General features: G+C 39.4%; 1 protein-coding gene across 5 annotated transcripts in view; it reads right to left on the bottom strand.

The window, feature by feature from the left end:
- Window positions 1-10,132: 10,132 nt before the first annotated feature.
- The window catches only part of MOBP (myelin associated oligodendrocyte basic protein), a 41,055-nt gene continuing 36,985 nt past the window's right edge, over window positions 10,133-14,202 (bottom strand). For all 5 annotated transcript variants that reach the window (XM_081072456.1, XM_081072457.1, XM_081072453.1 and 2 more), the window contains one exon: window positions 10,133-14,175. The gene's annotated coding sequence lies outside the window, so the exon portion shown is untranslated. The remainder of the gene's footprint in view (window positions 14,176-14,202) is intronic.

Raw genomic sequence — 14,202 nt, 5'->3', positions numbered from 1 at the left:
TTGGCCCCTCTGTCCACCTCACTTTGCCGGAAACAAGGAACAGCCATTCTACGTCCATTCTTCAGAGCATCATTAACCCAAACAGGTGTGTAAAACAGGTCTTTACTACCTTACTGAAGATTCTGGACTATGGTGGATAAGGAGTCAGAGAGAGGAAGTTTACCTACACTTAGCAACTCTTACCCTGAGACCCTGTCCTGTTGACTTCTGGTCACCGTACCTCCTCCCAGTCTTGTTGCCCTCCCCTCCCTACTTTGTTCTTAGTGTGGGAAAGTCCCTCCCCTTTTACTTCCCAGAGTTCCAACACCAACCTAATGTGATTACAGACGTAAAGTGGTTAATTGGGGAAAATGAAAGACACCTTGAGCAGAACAGGGGACAGGAAACATCAAAAATAGAATATTTGACATTTACATTCATTCCCACCACAGAGATTCATCTGAGTGATGCCTTTTTCTCTGGGACACTGCTTAGCAGTATCCTTCTTACCAAGATTTTCTCCATCTCTGCACTTCTAGTCCCCAAAAGCCCCCAAACCTCCCTGTCAGAGGGTAACTCCTAAATGTGTTGCTTTATTTCTTAGAGCAATTAATTTTCCTTCTGTTCTACTTATCTAAGTCCTCACATTTCATAACCCTAAAACCCATCAAGGTATTTTCCCATCAGTCAGAATGGATCCAAGTGAGAATGAGCAAGACAGATTGAGAGTCTGGGAGACACCTGTTGAGAAGAGAAAAGGCCAGGTAGGGTGGTGAAAAGAGCATCAGAGCAGGGGCCAGACAGATTTGGGGTTGAAGTCTAGTTGTATGACCTTTGGCAACTCACCTAACCTCTTCGAGGCTCAGTTTCCTACACACTAAAGGGGGTATGATAGTCCCTACCTCACAATATTGTTGTGAAACTTAAATGCCACCACATTCCCCTAACTCTATCACTGTATTCCACAGAGTTTCATTACCACGTGAATATCCTCAGAGTCCTAAAGATGATGTGAGGCATTCTTTACTGTTCTCTGGCCACATTCAGTCCATCCAGAGTTTATCTCAGATGGGTACCCAAAGCTTCTCCTCCCTTGGTCTCCTCCTACTTCTGTTACTCCCCAGAGACCCAGTGCCATCTTGCCACAGTCCTTGGTGAGGGCTGGGAAGACCTAATCTCAACTTCTTTCTGTGAAGGGTAGTCAAAATTCAATGAGACAAATAAAATCACTCTAGATAAGATTGACTGCTTCTCTTAGCAAAAGTTCAATATAAGAGTTCTCAACAAGGAAAAGAATAGGCAAGAAAGTTCCCCCTTCTTCTAAAATGTAAATGACCTGGCACCTGGGAAGTACCAGTACACTGTGGCCCCCTGGACTTGTCTTCTCCTTTTTAGTCCCAAACCATGACACTTAAGAATGTCGTATGCAAAACTCTTTCTGTAATTCCAAAGTTTGCTTACTATCTTCCCGCATATCCTCTTCTTGGCATCTTTTGTAAGTTGAGACTTTGTTGAGTTAGGGCCAAGCTAGCAAAAAGAGCTCAAAGCTGTATGTGCCAGCCAAACATCTTCATCTCTCATCTCTGCAATCTGGTACTTTAGCAGGAAGTACCAGAATGTCGAGTAGCATAACACAATCCATTCCCAGTGATTTGTAAATGGATTAACCGCTTTGGGAGAACTTTCCTGCTCACTCCAGTACTTCTTCTTTTCCTTGCATCTAGCCAGGTTCTAGGTCTTGCAGGAACAAGAAAGCTAAGACCAAAGAACAGAGACTCTCAGAGGCCACGGCAAGTGGACTCTTAATGGGCAGCAAGGAGACTTGATATGTAAGAATATGAAAGTAAAGACCTGGTTCGCACTCTCCTCTTGGCCTGATGCATTTTCTGGATCAGAGTCCAGAAGCAAACCTACAAAACTGCTTTCATTCAAATTAACAAGTTTAATGGATGATGCTGTTTTGTGAAACTAAAACATTTGTGTTGACTTAATAATAGAAACATGACTTTAGGGGTGTTTAGGTTTTGGTTTTTGAAAACTTGTTTGCATATTTTTATTTTCGAGCATGCTGAGTCATTGCTATTTTTTCATTTAATGATGTTCATTATTATAATGACCCAATCAATCAAATCGTGCAGTCCAAATAATGAGAATATATTGAAAACCTTCACAGCTGCTGCTACTAAACTGTTTTGAGTTGATAGCACAAAACAAAACCCACAAACAAAAACCGATGAGATCTGCACAAGGCTCTTCCTTTCCATCAGTATATTTCTGCCTGTTGTGATCGAGGTCTTTTGAGTTCAGCTTGTCTATCACAGAGGTGTTGAGTGAGGACTCAATTCTCCTACCTCCTTTCTGCTTTGCAAACACGACACAACTCTTTCCTGAATGTGGCTTATTCAGCCCAGTATATTGTGATGCAGCTTTCACTTGCACAGATGAATTAGTTATGTAATATTGTTCTGTTCGCATTAGCCTAAGAAGTGAAAGAAATGAAATGAAAGGTAAGTACATTCCTCTTTTGCAATCATTTTTATGATGTCGAGCCAGACTCTCAGTCTGCAATATAACTTATGACTCTAAAGCCTTCTCCTGTGACAATGCTTTCAAATGCATGTTATAGCTGCTAGAGAGAAAATTGGTCTTTATAACATGAGTACAATGGTAATTATAAGCCGGCTGTTGTCATTTTGACAACACCAACCGAAAGTCATCCAGAGGCTTGGCCTCGTGTTAAAAGTTCAGTGCTGTCACTTAGAGACAGATCACTCGGTACCAACATAATTGTTAGCACAGCTCATAAACTGCATGGCAGAAGCCGGCTTGGAGTGTGAGTGTATCACCCACATGACTGAGACTATGGTTCAAACAATCCTGTTAAGACGATCAGCTTTTGAGAACGTAATATTTTCAGGAAGATTGTCTTTTGAAAACAGAAAAATATTTCAGTTCTCCTAGAATTCCCCCATCCACAGATACCAATGTGTGATACACACTAATCTCCGTCATCTTCTTCGTTGTTCAGAGGAGGAAATAGGCCAGGAGAGAGGGGAAGCCACGAACTCAAGGGCACACAGCTGCTTCGTGACGTGGCTGGAACTCAACCCCGGTGCTTTTCCCATTCCATCCAGCTTCGTCTCTGGGCCATCTTGGCTCTTGTACCCCATGAAGCAAGTTTAGTCTCACTGAGTTCAGATATACTAAATCGTAGTGTGAAAGGATATTTATTACTTTTTAGTTTAGTTTTTTTTTAATATATATTCTCTGTGTCTCCGTTAAAACACAGAAACTTGGAATTAAATTTAGCATCAATTCGTGGGGAATTATTTTGATTGTAAGCTGCAACCAGAGCGCCCTCTAATGGCTGTTTATTTGGACAGCAAATTCTTGGGGAAATGAAATACCCCTTTTCTTTCAGAACTGAAAACTTTATTATTACTGTTTAATGAGTCATTATTTGCCTTTCCAACTAAATCGTTTGCAGCCCATTTCAGGTTATAGAAAACTATGATATTCTTACCTCTGAAAATCATATTTGTGTAAGTGAAAACAAAACTTAATGGTTGATTTTATGTCAGCTTGACTGAGGCACACACAGGACACCCAGATATTTGGTCAACTGTTTTTTTTGGGTGTACCTGTGTGTTTTCGGATGAGATTAACATTGGAATCAGTAGATTGAGTAAAGTAGATTGCCCTTCCTAAGGTGGGTGGCCCTAAGCCAGTTAGTTGAAGGCCCAGATAGAACATAAAAGCTGAATAAGAGGGAACTCATCCTGCCTGGGCTTTTGGACCTTGAGCCCAGCAGCTTTTGAACTGAAATATACTTCTTGACTCTCTCAGGCCTTCAGACTCAGATGGTAACTGCAACATCAGCTCTTCTGTGTCTCCGGCTTGCAGCTGCAAATCTTGGGACTTCTCAGTCCTATAATTGTGTGAGCCATTCGAATATAAATATAAAATTCTGTTGGTTTCTCTGGGGAACTCTAATACACTTGATTTCAAGGTGCTTTAAAAAAAAATCACGAAAATCGAAAATTATTGTTCCACAGTCAGTAACAGTGGAAGGTAGCTCTCCTTGACATCAGTCTACTTACCGGGATGAACACAAGAAAAGTGAGGTCTGTCATCACTGATTTTTAAAAGTACTACATAAAAATATATCAAACATAAAAAATATATTCTAAAAAATAATATCAATTGTACTGATATTGTATTTTACATTTCACATTTACTATCACATTTGATTGGATCCTCACAGCAACTCCGAGAGATAGAGCAAATATCCTGAGCTTAACATACAGATTCATGACCGGATCCCCACGATAGTAACTGGCCTCTAACATTGTGCCTTTGCATTATAACCAAAATGTCACTCTGAGTCATTCTCTGTCACAAACCAGTAAGACAGAATCCCTAATTATTTGTCTAACTACATAGGCTATTGATGATTTTCAATCCAAAATGTGGACTGAAACCAAAGGAGCTACCCAGGGGCGATTTTCTGTCTGGTTTGGGTCAATAGCCTGGAATGGGATGTAAGTAATCCCAAGCTTAGGGTTGAAATTTCTATTTAGAACAAGTGACTTTCCTCCATTGAATCGGCACTGAAAATACTCCACCACTATACAAATAAGTGATTTGGGTCTCGTATTAGTGATTTGGATCCAAAGTGACTTAAAGTCGGGGTACAACAGTTAAATTATGTCTCCCCGACTAAAGCGACTTCCTAGAAGTCAGGAAGCATATCTTAGTTATCTCTGTCCCCCAAAGCCCTTGTGCAGAGAAGATGCTCTATGAACATTGATTATATAAATAAATGGATGCATGAATAATAATTAGTATTACTATCTGGTTATCATTTGTGGCACACCTACTAAATGTCAGGACCTGTGCTAAACACTTTACATTCGTTATTTCTAATCCCTTCAAACATCTTCTTGAGGAGATAATGTATTTTATTATACAGGTAAGGAAACTGAGGCTCAAGAAGAGACGTGCTCAGAGTCTCACAGATGAAAAGTGATGCTGCTGGGACCTGTCTCTCACCTGTGGGTCTCCACACCACCCTGAAAAGTTTCCCACCATTGATGAGAAACAAGACAATTTCACAGCCCACAGGAAGTATATTAGTACCATCATGTTGGTCTATAATCATCAGAAATGACCAAATAATCCATGCATCAGGACTAGAGCCATCCTATCTGAATGCAGTAGCCTGAATAGCTCCTCTTTCCACTTCATTTAGTGTATTTGCATAAGGATAGCAAATGAGGCCTGACAATTAGGTTCGTGAACTTGTTCCAATGATGTTGCTAACTTTTTTTTTATGTCAGAAGAATTATTCATTATGAATTTGTACTAATTGGACAAACACTTAATCAATCAGCACTTTACTATTTGGAAGTGCTGAAAAGGCTGCGTGAAAAAGTTAGACGACCTGAACTTTTCCCCAATAATTCATGGCTCTTGCATCACGACAATGCCCCAGCTCACACGGCACTGTCTGTGAGGGGGTTTTTAGCCAGTAAACAAATGACTGTATTGGAACACCCTCCCTACTCACCTGATCTGGCCCCCAGTGACTTCTTTCTTTACCCGAAGATAAAGGAAATATTGAAAGGAAGACATTTTGATGACATTCAGGATATCAAGGGTAATACGACGACAGCTCTGATGGCCATTCCAGAAAAAGAGTTCCCAAATTGCTTTGCAGGGTGGACTAGGTGCTGGCGTCGGTGCATAGCTTCCCAAGGGGAGTGCACCGTAGGTGACCAGAGTAATATTCAACAATGAGGGATGTAAACTTTTTTTTAGGATGAGTTCGCGAACTTAATTGTCAGAACTTATATGTCCAGAAGTGAGATTGCTGGATCATCCTCATTTCTTAAGGAATCTCCATACTGTCTTCCAGAGTGGATACACCAATTTATATTCCCATCAACAGTGTACAAACATTCCCTTTTCTCCACATCCTCACCAACATTTATATCTCTTATCTTTTTGATAATAGCCATCCTAACAGGTGTGAGGTGATAGCTCATTGGGGTTTTGATTGGCTTTTCCCTGATAATTAGTGATGTTGAGCATGTTTTCAGGTACCTGTGGGCCATTTATATGTTGTCTTTGGAAAATCGTCTATTTTCTTGATCTTCCATAGTCACCTATATTTTCAGGAATCATAAATTCATGCCTGTTATTACATCTCTCTTATTATCTTGGGTTATTAACACTTCTATATTCTTGGGGTTTTTTTTTCTTTTTTGCTCTGTTATGGACTGAGAAAAGTAAATTAAAGTCATCTACTACTGTATTTTGATCTTCGTTTACTTTCATATCCTGTAATTCCAGTTGACTAAATGTTAATGTTGTTATTTATGCAGAGATATTCACTACACAGCAGTAAATCTGCATGCTAGTTATATAAAATTGTCCAAGAGCACTAGTCTCACTTAATGCTTTTTCACAGTCACTAATATTCTTGTTTGAGGTGAAGATTTTTACCTTCCTCGTCTTTTTTTAGTGAAGGGAGTTTTTCAGCTGTATCTTTGCTCATCCTTTTAGCCTTTCTGAATCATTCTGTTTCAGATGTGTTGTGGTGTGTTTTTTTTTGTAGTTTGCTTCTGATTCAATCTGAAAACATTTTTCTTTTAATAGGTGAATTGAACTCATTTACATTTAGTAATATAACAAATATATTTGAGCTTGGTTCTGTCATGTCATTAAATGTTATGTTTTCTCCATATTTTTAAGTTTTGCAGTTCGGGGTGTGTGTGTGTGTGTGTGTGTGTGTGTGTGTGTGTGTGTGTGTGTGTGTTTCTTCTTCAGGACGTTTGTGGGAAAGATGGGGTTATAATGGGTCTGCACCTGTCCCTCCCTCCTTGGAGCTGCTTGAGTTAGTTTTGACCCTGGCTGGAAATCTTACAAATATTGACTGATAGAATGTACTAGTTAAAAGATAAATGAGGATATTGGAGGGTTCCTTTGTACTGAGTTATTGCTTTTCATCTTCTTTTTTCTATGTGACAACTCACATTATATCTCCTATGGGTATTGCATTTCCACGTGGTCACATTCCTTCATAGTTTCAATTGATTTCTCAAGATTGTTTTTTAACTAATGACAAAATATTTAATTAGAGAGTTCATCTATTACATTGCAAGTTTTCTAGTATTCCTTATCTGATAAATTTTGCTGACTTTTTAAAATTATATCTTTGCACTTATGCTGGGTTGGCTACTTTTTATTTGTCTCAGCATTGAATTAGTTCGATTTTCCTGTCTGTCTGTTTGCAGAAGGTGTATGTTTTTAAGGTTTTGAGGTTTTCTTTTTTTTTTTTATGTTTTCTGAGATTCGCCATAGCTTGCTATTTACCATACATTTCCATTGCCTTTCCTCTCCCATCCCCACATAGTTTCCACTCAATCTCCACCCTGACTTCCTCCATCCCTCAGCCTTTGACACATGCAGGAAATGTGTTTATCACTCCAGTGTTTATCCTTATCTACGGGAAATATGTTTATCCACTGTCGTAGGGCCATCTTTTTACTCCCTTTCCCTAAGCAATCTCTGAGTTTATTTTAGTTACCCTTTCAGCCCAAATTTTTTGGAACTTAGATCATATCTAGCTCTAGGTTTGTTAAAATGATGTTTAATAGAGTTCTCCCTCATGTGTTACTTTTTTTATGATACACAAGAGCAAAAAATTACTATCTCACATAAACAAGTTCATGTTGAAATTCCAGATGTATTTTTCTTCAGAATGATTTATTTTGATCCTTCTTTCCCAGAAGTTCCTGAGTGGAAATCCAATTATGTGGCTCTCCTAAAAGAGTTGGCTTTATCTTTGGGACGAAAGCAAAAATGATCCACACCTACTAGTCTTACCATTTCCCTTCTTCTGAAAAATGAGCAGACTTGGCAAGGAAATATTAATTCCATGGAGGTGGACTTATCTCCTGTTTTGATCCTACACACTTGCTACCTGCTATCTGCCATCCACACTGAGCAAGATGGAGACCCTTTCATGCCTCTGCATGACCATACACAGTATTATCTAAGCTTGGAATGTCTGCTCCTTGGGAAGCATAGGGACAGGGAAGATGGGTCCCTATGCCATATGCAGGAGAAGAAATTTACTCTAAGTCTAATGGATAAAGTGCTATCTGCTCTTTCAACATTAGACGCTATTCCTTCATCAGCTCTTTTCTGGACATTTGCAACAGCCTTCTATTTCTTTTTCCTGTGAGTCTCTCCCCACTCAAATCTGTCCTCACAGCCTCAAGAATGATAGAACTTACTAAATTGTTCTTAATGATTAAAAAAAAAATGTCTCGAACACTGGGTCAGGAAGTGTGGCTTCCAGCACAACTTCTCTGAGAGACTCAGGGAAAATCATTTACCCTCTCTGGCCCTCAGTTTCTTCACCTGTAAATTAGGCATGTTGGACTATATCAACTCCAATGTCGATAGTTGTGTTATAGGTCTGTAATTACTACCTGGATTACAAAGTAGATGATGCCTATTTATGGAGACATTTCTGACTCCAAAACTTCCGCGGCTCTTATAAAAAACTGTGGAATCCATTCTGTGTAGCAGTAATGCTAATGACCAATTAGTTCCGGCAAAATGTTTTGGGGTATATAAGAGAACAGAGAGAGATTGACCGGGTGATGTGAGAGACAATCAGTGTGGTACACCTGTATTTTGGGATGGTGGCATGGAGACCATAGGTATTAGAATTCTGTTAGAGGAGCAAAGCCAGAAGCAGGAGATGGAGCAGGACAGTCTCAGTATCAATAAGAAAGAAGTCACTGCCCAAGACCTAGAAGGAAAGCTGGGTTGGCTACAGGAAGTTCAGATAGTGATGCAAGAATCAGGAAGAAGCAGAGCAGCATCCAAAACTACATGATAAAAATCCGTTCAGTCTGAGTAAGGAAGCAAAGCAAGGGAGGTAGGAGAGTGAGGGGTAGATATGCGTGTGAATTTCTATGTGGAACATCATTTTGTCTCACCAGCCTGTGACTACAGAAATGTGATAATATTATATTAATACTCCAAAACAACTTCAAGTCCCCAGCTGTGAAGGAGGGAATTTGAACTCCTCAAAATACCCCTAATTTTCTGAGTGATCTCAGTGGGGCTGACAAACCAGCCTTCCTCAGCAGTTGTCATTACAGTCTGCCTTTTCTTCTCTTCAAGTTGATGTTCACCATCTGCAAAGGCCACCATGTCTTTGGTTTACTGAAGGTCTAGAGATGGAGCCTTCTGGATTTTTTTTTACATATGTCCAGACAATAGGGGCTCAATGGAGTCCAGAGCAGGACCCCCCCAAATTGCCACAAATTATGTTTAGTGGCTTAAAGAGCCAGCAAAGGAGGGATGTTCCTGTTGACCCTCTTTCCAGGGGTCCCAGCTTTCCTTCAGAGTTGCCAGGAATAAGAAAGACAGTTTGTTTAGAGCCATGGGATGTCTCAGTTACTACGAATCCAATTTGACTCAGAAGCCCCAAGCGTGATTTCTCACAGTGACACCCATAGGAGACTTGCAAGGCAAGCCTGCCAATCTGAGTGACATACAGCGACCGTGGGCAATTCTCAGAGGCTCAAAAACACCTATCCTTGGATTTCTGGTGTTTTTTTACAAAGCCCAAATCCCTCCTTTAGGTTCCTCCCTTAATCTCATCCACTTCCCACCCATTACCTCCATCACACCATCCACTGACCAGTCCCATGTGCTGCTGACTTCTGGACCAAAGCAGGCCTCCACCACCTCCTCCTTTGGGGAAAAAGGTTTGACCTCCTACTTGCATAGGTTTAGCACTGTGCTGTCCTTCATTGATGAGATACCTATTGTTAGTTGGTTTTCTTCCAATTTTGTATAAACCATCCTACGTGTCAAAGATACAGGTTTTGCAAAGTACCAAGTATTATCGTGTTATCATAGACATCCATCAGTGTTAAAGTGACCTGTTTTTCTCTTGTTTTATCATTTAGTTCTTATAGACATCAACTGGCATTATATTAATGTATTTTTCCCAAGGTTACCCATTATCATTTGACTTTCGGTTCCTTCACTTATTTCTTATACTTCCTTCATTTTAAAATCTCATTAGAAAGAGAAGCTCAGTTAAAAATTGTATTTTATGGCATAGTTTCCCTTTATTTTATCTTTTTCCTTTTACATGTTAACTAGTTTTGATATTTCTTCAAGAATATGCTTTTTTTCCTGTTCATCAGTGTCCATTTCACATCTTATGACATCTGTAAAATTTCATCCCCCTGTAGTGAAGCATAATGAGGTCTCCTGCAAACAGAGGAGCTGGTTCTGATTTGCCATCTGAGGTGCACAGCCACATGGTAATAAAGATAATGTAGCAAGAGTCCCTGCTTGGGCAACGTGAAGTGCTGTTGGATAAATGGCCATAAGCATAATGACGTAACTGGCAATAGTGTGCACATGCTGGCCAATTGATCAAACTCAGCGTGGTTTTTCAGGGATTGCCTCTATCTGATATCCAACCATGGCTGGCAATGCTTGGGAAGGAATTTACGGCTGGGAAGATAAGAGAAACAACTCTGAAATATCATCTCTGGCACCCGCCCAAAATGCCAATTCTCTCCAATCTGCTTGCATCCTTTTCTATCAAATAAAACCACATTTCACAGAGATCTTTGGAATACTGATAATGTTCTGTGATACCCCTTCTGATTGTGTCCAGGTTCTTCTCCTTATAGAACATAACAGCATCCTGCGTTCTCAAACTGTTAGTTATAAGAACTTAAGCATAAGTCTCATATAACATGTGTTAAGCAATATACAGCTTCTTCAGTAAACAATTTCAGAAACCGGGTGTGTTTTTCAGGCAATTCTGTTTTATCTTCTCTTTTGCATCACTGTGGACTTATGACTCTCTGATACCCTAATGCAACTTTGCTTTCTTTCAATGTCTAGAATTCACAAACTAATCCTGATTTTTTTTTCCCGCCCTGTCCGGAAATATGGAATCAACTATCCTCCAAGGGTATTTGTTCCTTTCATTCGGAGAATAGTTTTAGAAGCCACAGGCACTAGTTGTACAAATAAGCTTGTTCCACATTTTGACTAGGATTTGGCAGAATGGCAGCAAAGATATTCAATAGTATAAACAGGGACAGGACAGATAGAGCCTTCTTTAAAAATGTCCGTGCATTCTTATTGATATTTCCACTACACCTCTATTTCAACAAGTTCTTCTTGACTTACTCTAATAGAAGAGTTTATGAATCCATTTTTTTTTCAGTTTTCAAACAATTTATTTTTCTTGTTTTCATTAATGTTAATTTTAAAATGATATGTATTATCATACCAAATCAGAGCTCTAAGTTTCAGGGTTGCCTCCCCGAACTTCAGAAGGCTCTGCATCTTTTCTTCTTTCTTGACCCTCAGTTCAGCCATCCTGAAAGTGGCTCACCATGCAAGTCCCACTGATTTGTTTGGTCAGCATCTCCTTAGCACCAATATTTGAAAGAAAAGAAACCCCAGCCTCCTTCTAGGGGAACACCAAAGAAACTAAGAGTTCAGAACACTCAGTGTGATAGATAGCTTGTTTGCTTAATAAAAGATAATAATAAAATGTAGATTATAGACAAATACCACTTCTCAAAGTTTCCAAAAAAAAAAAAAATCTGAGCTCCATTTGAGCTCCCCAATTTGAATTTATTTTATTTTCCCTTCAGATTTTTCCTTTGACTGGTGCCTTTGCATATTTATGGAACAGAATTTTGAGTAAAAAACTGTAGCTTCACCGAGGCCTATGGGTACATACGGTGGTCTGTACCAACGCAAGAGTTAACTGTGTACATCTCTTCCCAATTTCGCGCCCAAGACACATTTATAGCTTGCAGTCAGCCACAGTGGAAGTATTTACACCATGGAAATTGGCGAACACTGTAAATCAGGATTTTTCACCCAGAGAGCCAGTTGTTAAGCATTTACAGTTTTCCCAAAACCAGTCAAAATTTCAGAACATAAAATCAATTAGCGTCCAGAATTATCAGAGTAATACACCAAACATTATGGTTAAGAATTCTCACTCAAGAAGTTTACATAGAATAGCTTTTGGGGTTTTATATAATTTCTGCAATATTCACTACATAATGCTCCCCAGAACCAACAAAAAACACAATTAGACTACGGTAGATTTTAGTTATAATATTCAAGGCACATTACATTTAGTTATCCACCAGTTTCAAGTAATTTCCAGATTTTTTTGGTCCATCTCCAGAGGGTTTTATTTCCACAACAGACAGTCATAGAGAATTCAGTAATTTCTAGTTATTAACACTTCTGTGCTAACATCCAATGTCTTCCATGAATTAATACACACTATGCTCTCTCCTCCCCAATTTTGCACTCTACAGTAACTGCGTATCTTCTGGATGATAGGGAGGACAGAGCCTAGCGAGCTCTGAGTACAGGGTCTGGCTTTGCCCAAATCTAAAATGGACAGAAGAAATATTATGTTTCCTTACTGGGTCTGAGTGGGACTGGCCCACCAGTTTGTTCTTTCTAGTAGTCTGTCATGGTACCCCTGGTGTTATTCCCAGGAACATCATGGCCTCAGATAACTCAACGTCAGAAACTATTTATAGTAGAGGTTCTTATCTTGTTGTTCATTTAGCACCTGAATTTAGGCAGAAAAAAACATTTCTACCTGAAGGCTCTGTGTAGTGGAATGCACCTGCCTTTTTATTGCCACTTCTCCAGAGAGTGATGGCCTTCCCAAGTGAGGAAGCCAGGACACTCAGGCCTCGCCCTCCGGCTGCCTGGGGACAGTACTTGTCCGGATTCCTCTTTCCAGGGGGTTAGAATTCTGAGCTCTATCTCATCTAAGTCTACCACTCTTCCTCCCTACTCGCTGGCATTCCCTCTCACCCCAGCCTCACACCTTGAACCGGACTTCCTCTGGCATTGCCCCCATATATGTACTTGCCCCTTAAACTTGGCTGGTTCTGGCTTTGTTCACTCAAGGATGCAGAGCCATGCCTTGTTGGGAGATTCGGGCATCTGCCTGTGCTTGGCCACCCTGGCTCCCAACCCAAGACTGTTCCAGATGCCCTCTTTCTCCTTTACTCCACCTAATACTGCCCATCTTACATCCCTCCACATTCTGCCACATTCCGTTATCTTCTACTGTGTTTTCCTACCTATTACTAAAGTGAGGTTGGGAGGGAGGGGGTATTCTAATTCTTCCCTTTATCCCCTGTGTCATAAACCTGCAGAAGCCACAGTACAATCCAGATCCAAAATGGATTCAGAACAAGTGGTTTTGTGTTCTAAGACTTGTAACCTTGGAAAGACACCAGGCTTATCTTTAGTCTCCCACTCATCTCTCCAAAAACATTTGTGCCTGGCTAATACTGTTGACCATTTCTATATAGCATTTCATTTCTGTTGTTTCTTCAAACCAGGAATTATTTCCTTTTCTTTCCTTTAAACTAAAGTTTATTGGGCGACAATCTTTTTTTTGATTTCCAAGACAATAGCTATTTCTTGAACAGTCTTTTATTTTGTTGTCATTTTTTTATACTATTGAATTATAGAGAAAGTGTGAGATCTTATGGTTTCTGCTTATTTTGGCAATTATAGTATTATGGGTTGTTCAAATTTATGCATAGGGCATCATATTGCATTTAACAACTACTATTTGCTTTTCAGATTCCTCATTTTGTTTTCCCAAATTTATCTTCCTAGTATGGGTATATTTGATTCACTTGTCTTTACTGCTGTTTAGGATTTTATTTATGAATATACTATTATTGATTCATTAATTCTCTCATTGGTAGACATTTTTATTAATTTCTTCTTATGGCTTTCTCTTCTTTTTTCCAATGGCAAACCATGTTTCACTGAACAGATTTATATGTATTTTCTTTTTCTATGAATGCAAGTTTTCTCTAGTATTGGTGCCTAAGATCATAATTGCTTGATCATAGGTTATGCAATATCCTGCTTTGCTAGTATCCCCAGATTTCATCCAAATGGTATTGTAGTAATTTATACATTTTCATCAGGAGCTTATGAAAATTTTCCCCACATCCCTGCCAACACTTGATAATTTTTAGCTTTTGACCATTATAACGGTAACACAATATCTTTCTCTGCACATCCCTGAAGTAAGATAAATATCTTCAGATTGATGAAACTTGAGTCCTGAGAAAAATAAATAAAAATAAGTCC

Source organism: Rhinolophus hipposideros (genome assembly GCF_964194185.1).
Source record: "Rhinolophus hipposideros genome assembly, chromosome: 14".
NCBI classification, from domain to species: Eukaryota; Metazoa; Chordata; class Mammalia; order Chiroptera; family Rhinolophidae; genus Rhinolophus; species Rhinolophus hipposideros.
The sequence above is the reverse complement of the archived record's forward strand: the minus strand, read 5'-3'. Positions and strand labels throughout refer to the sequence as shown.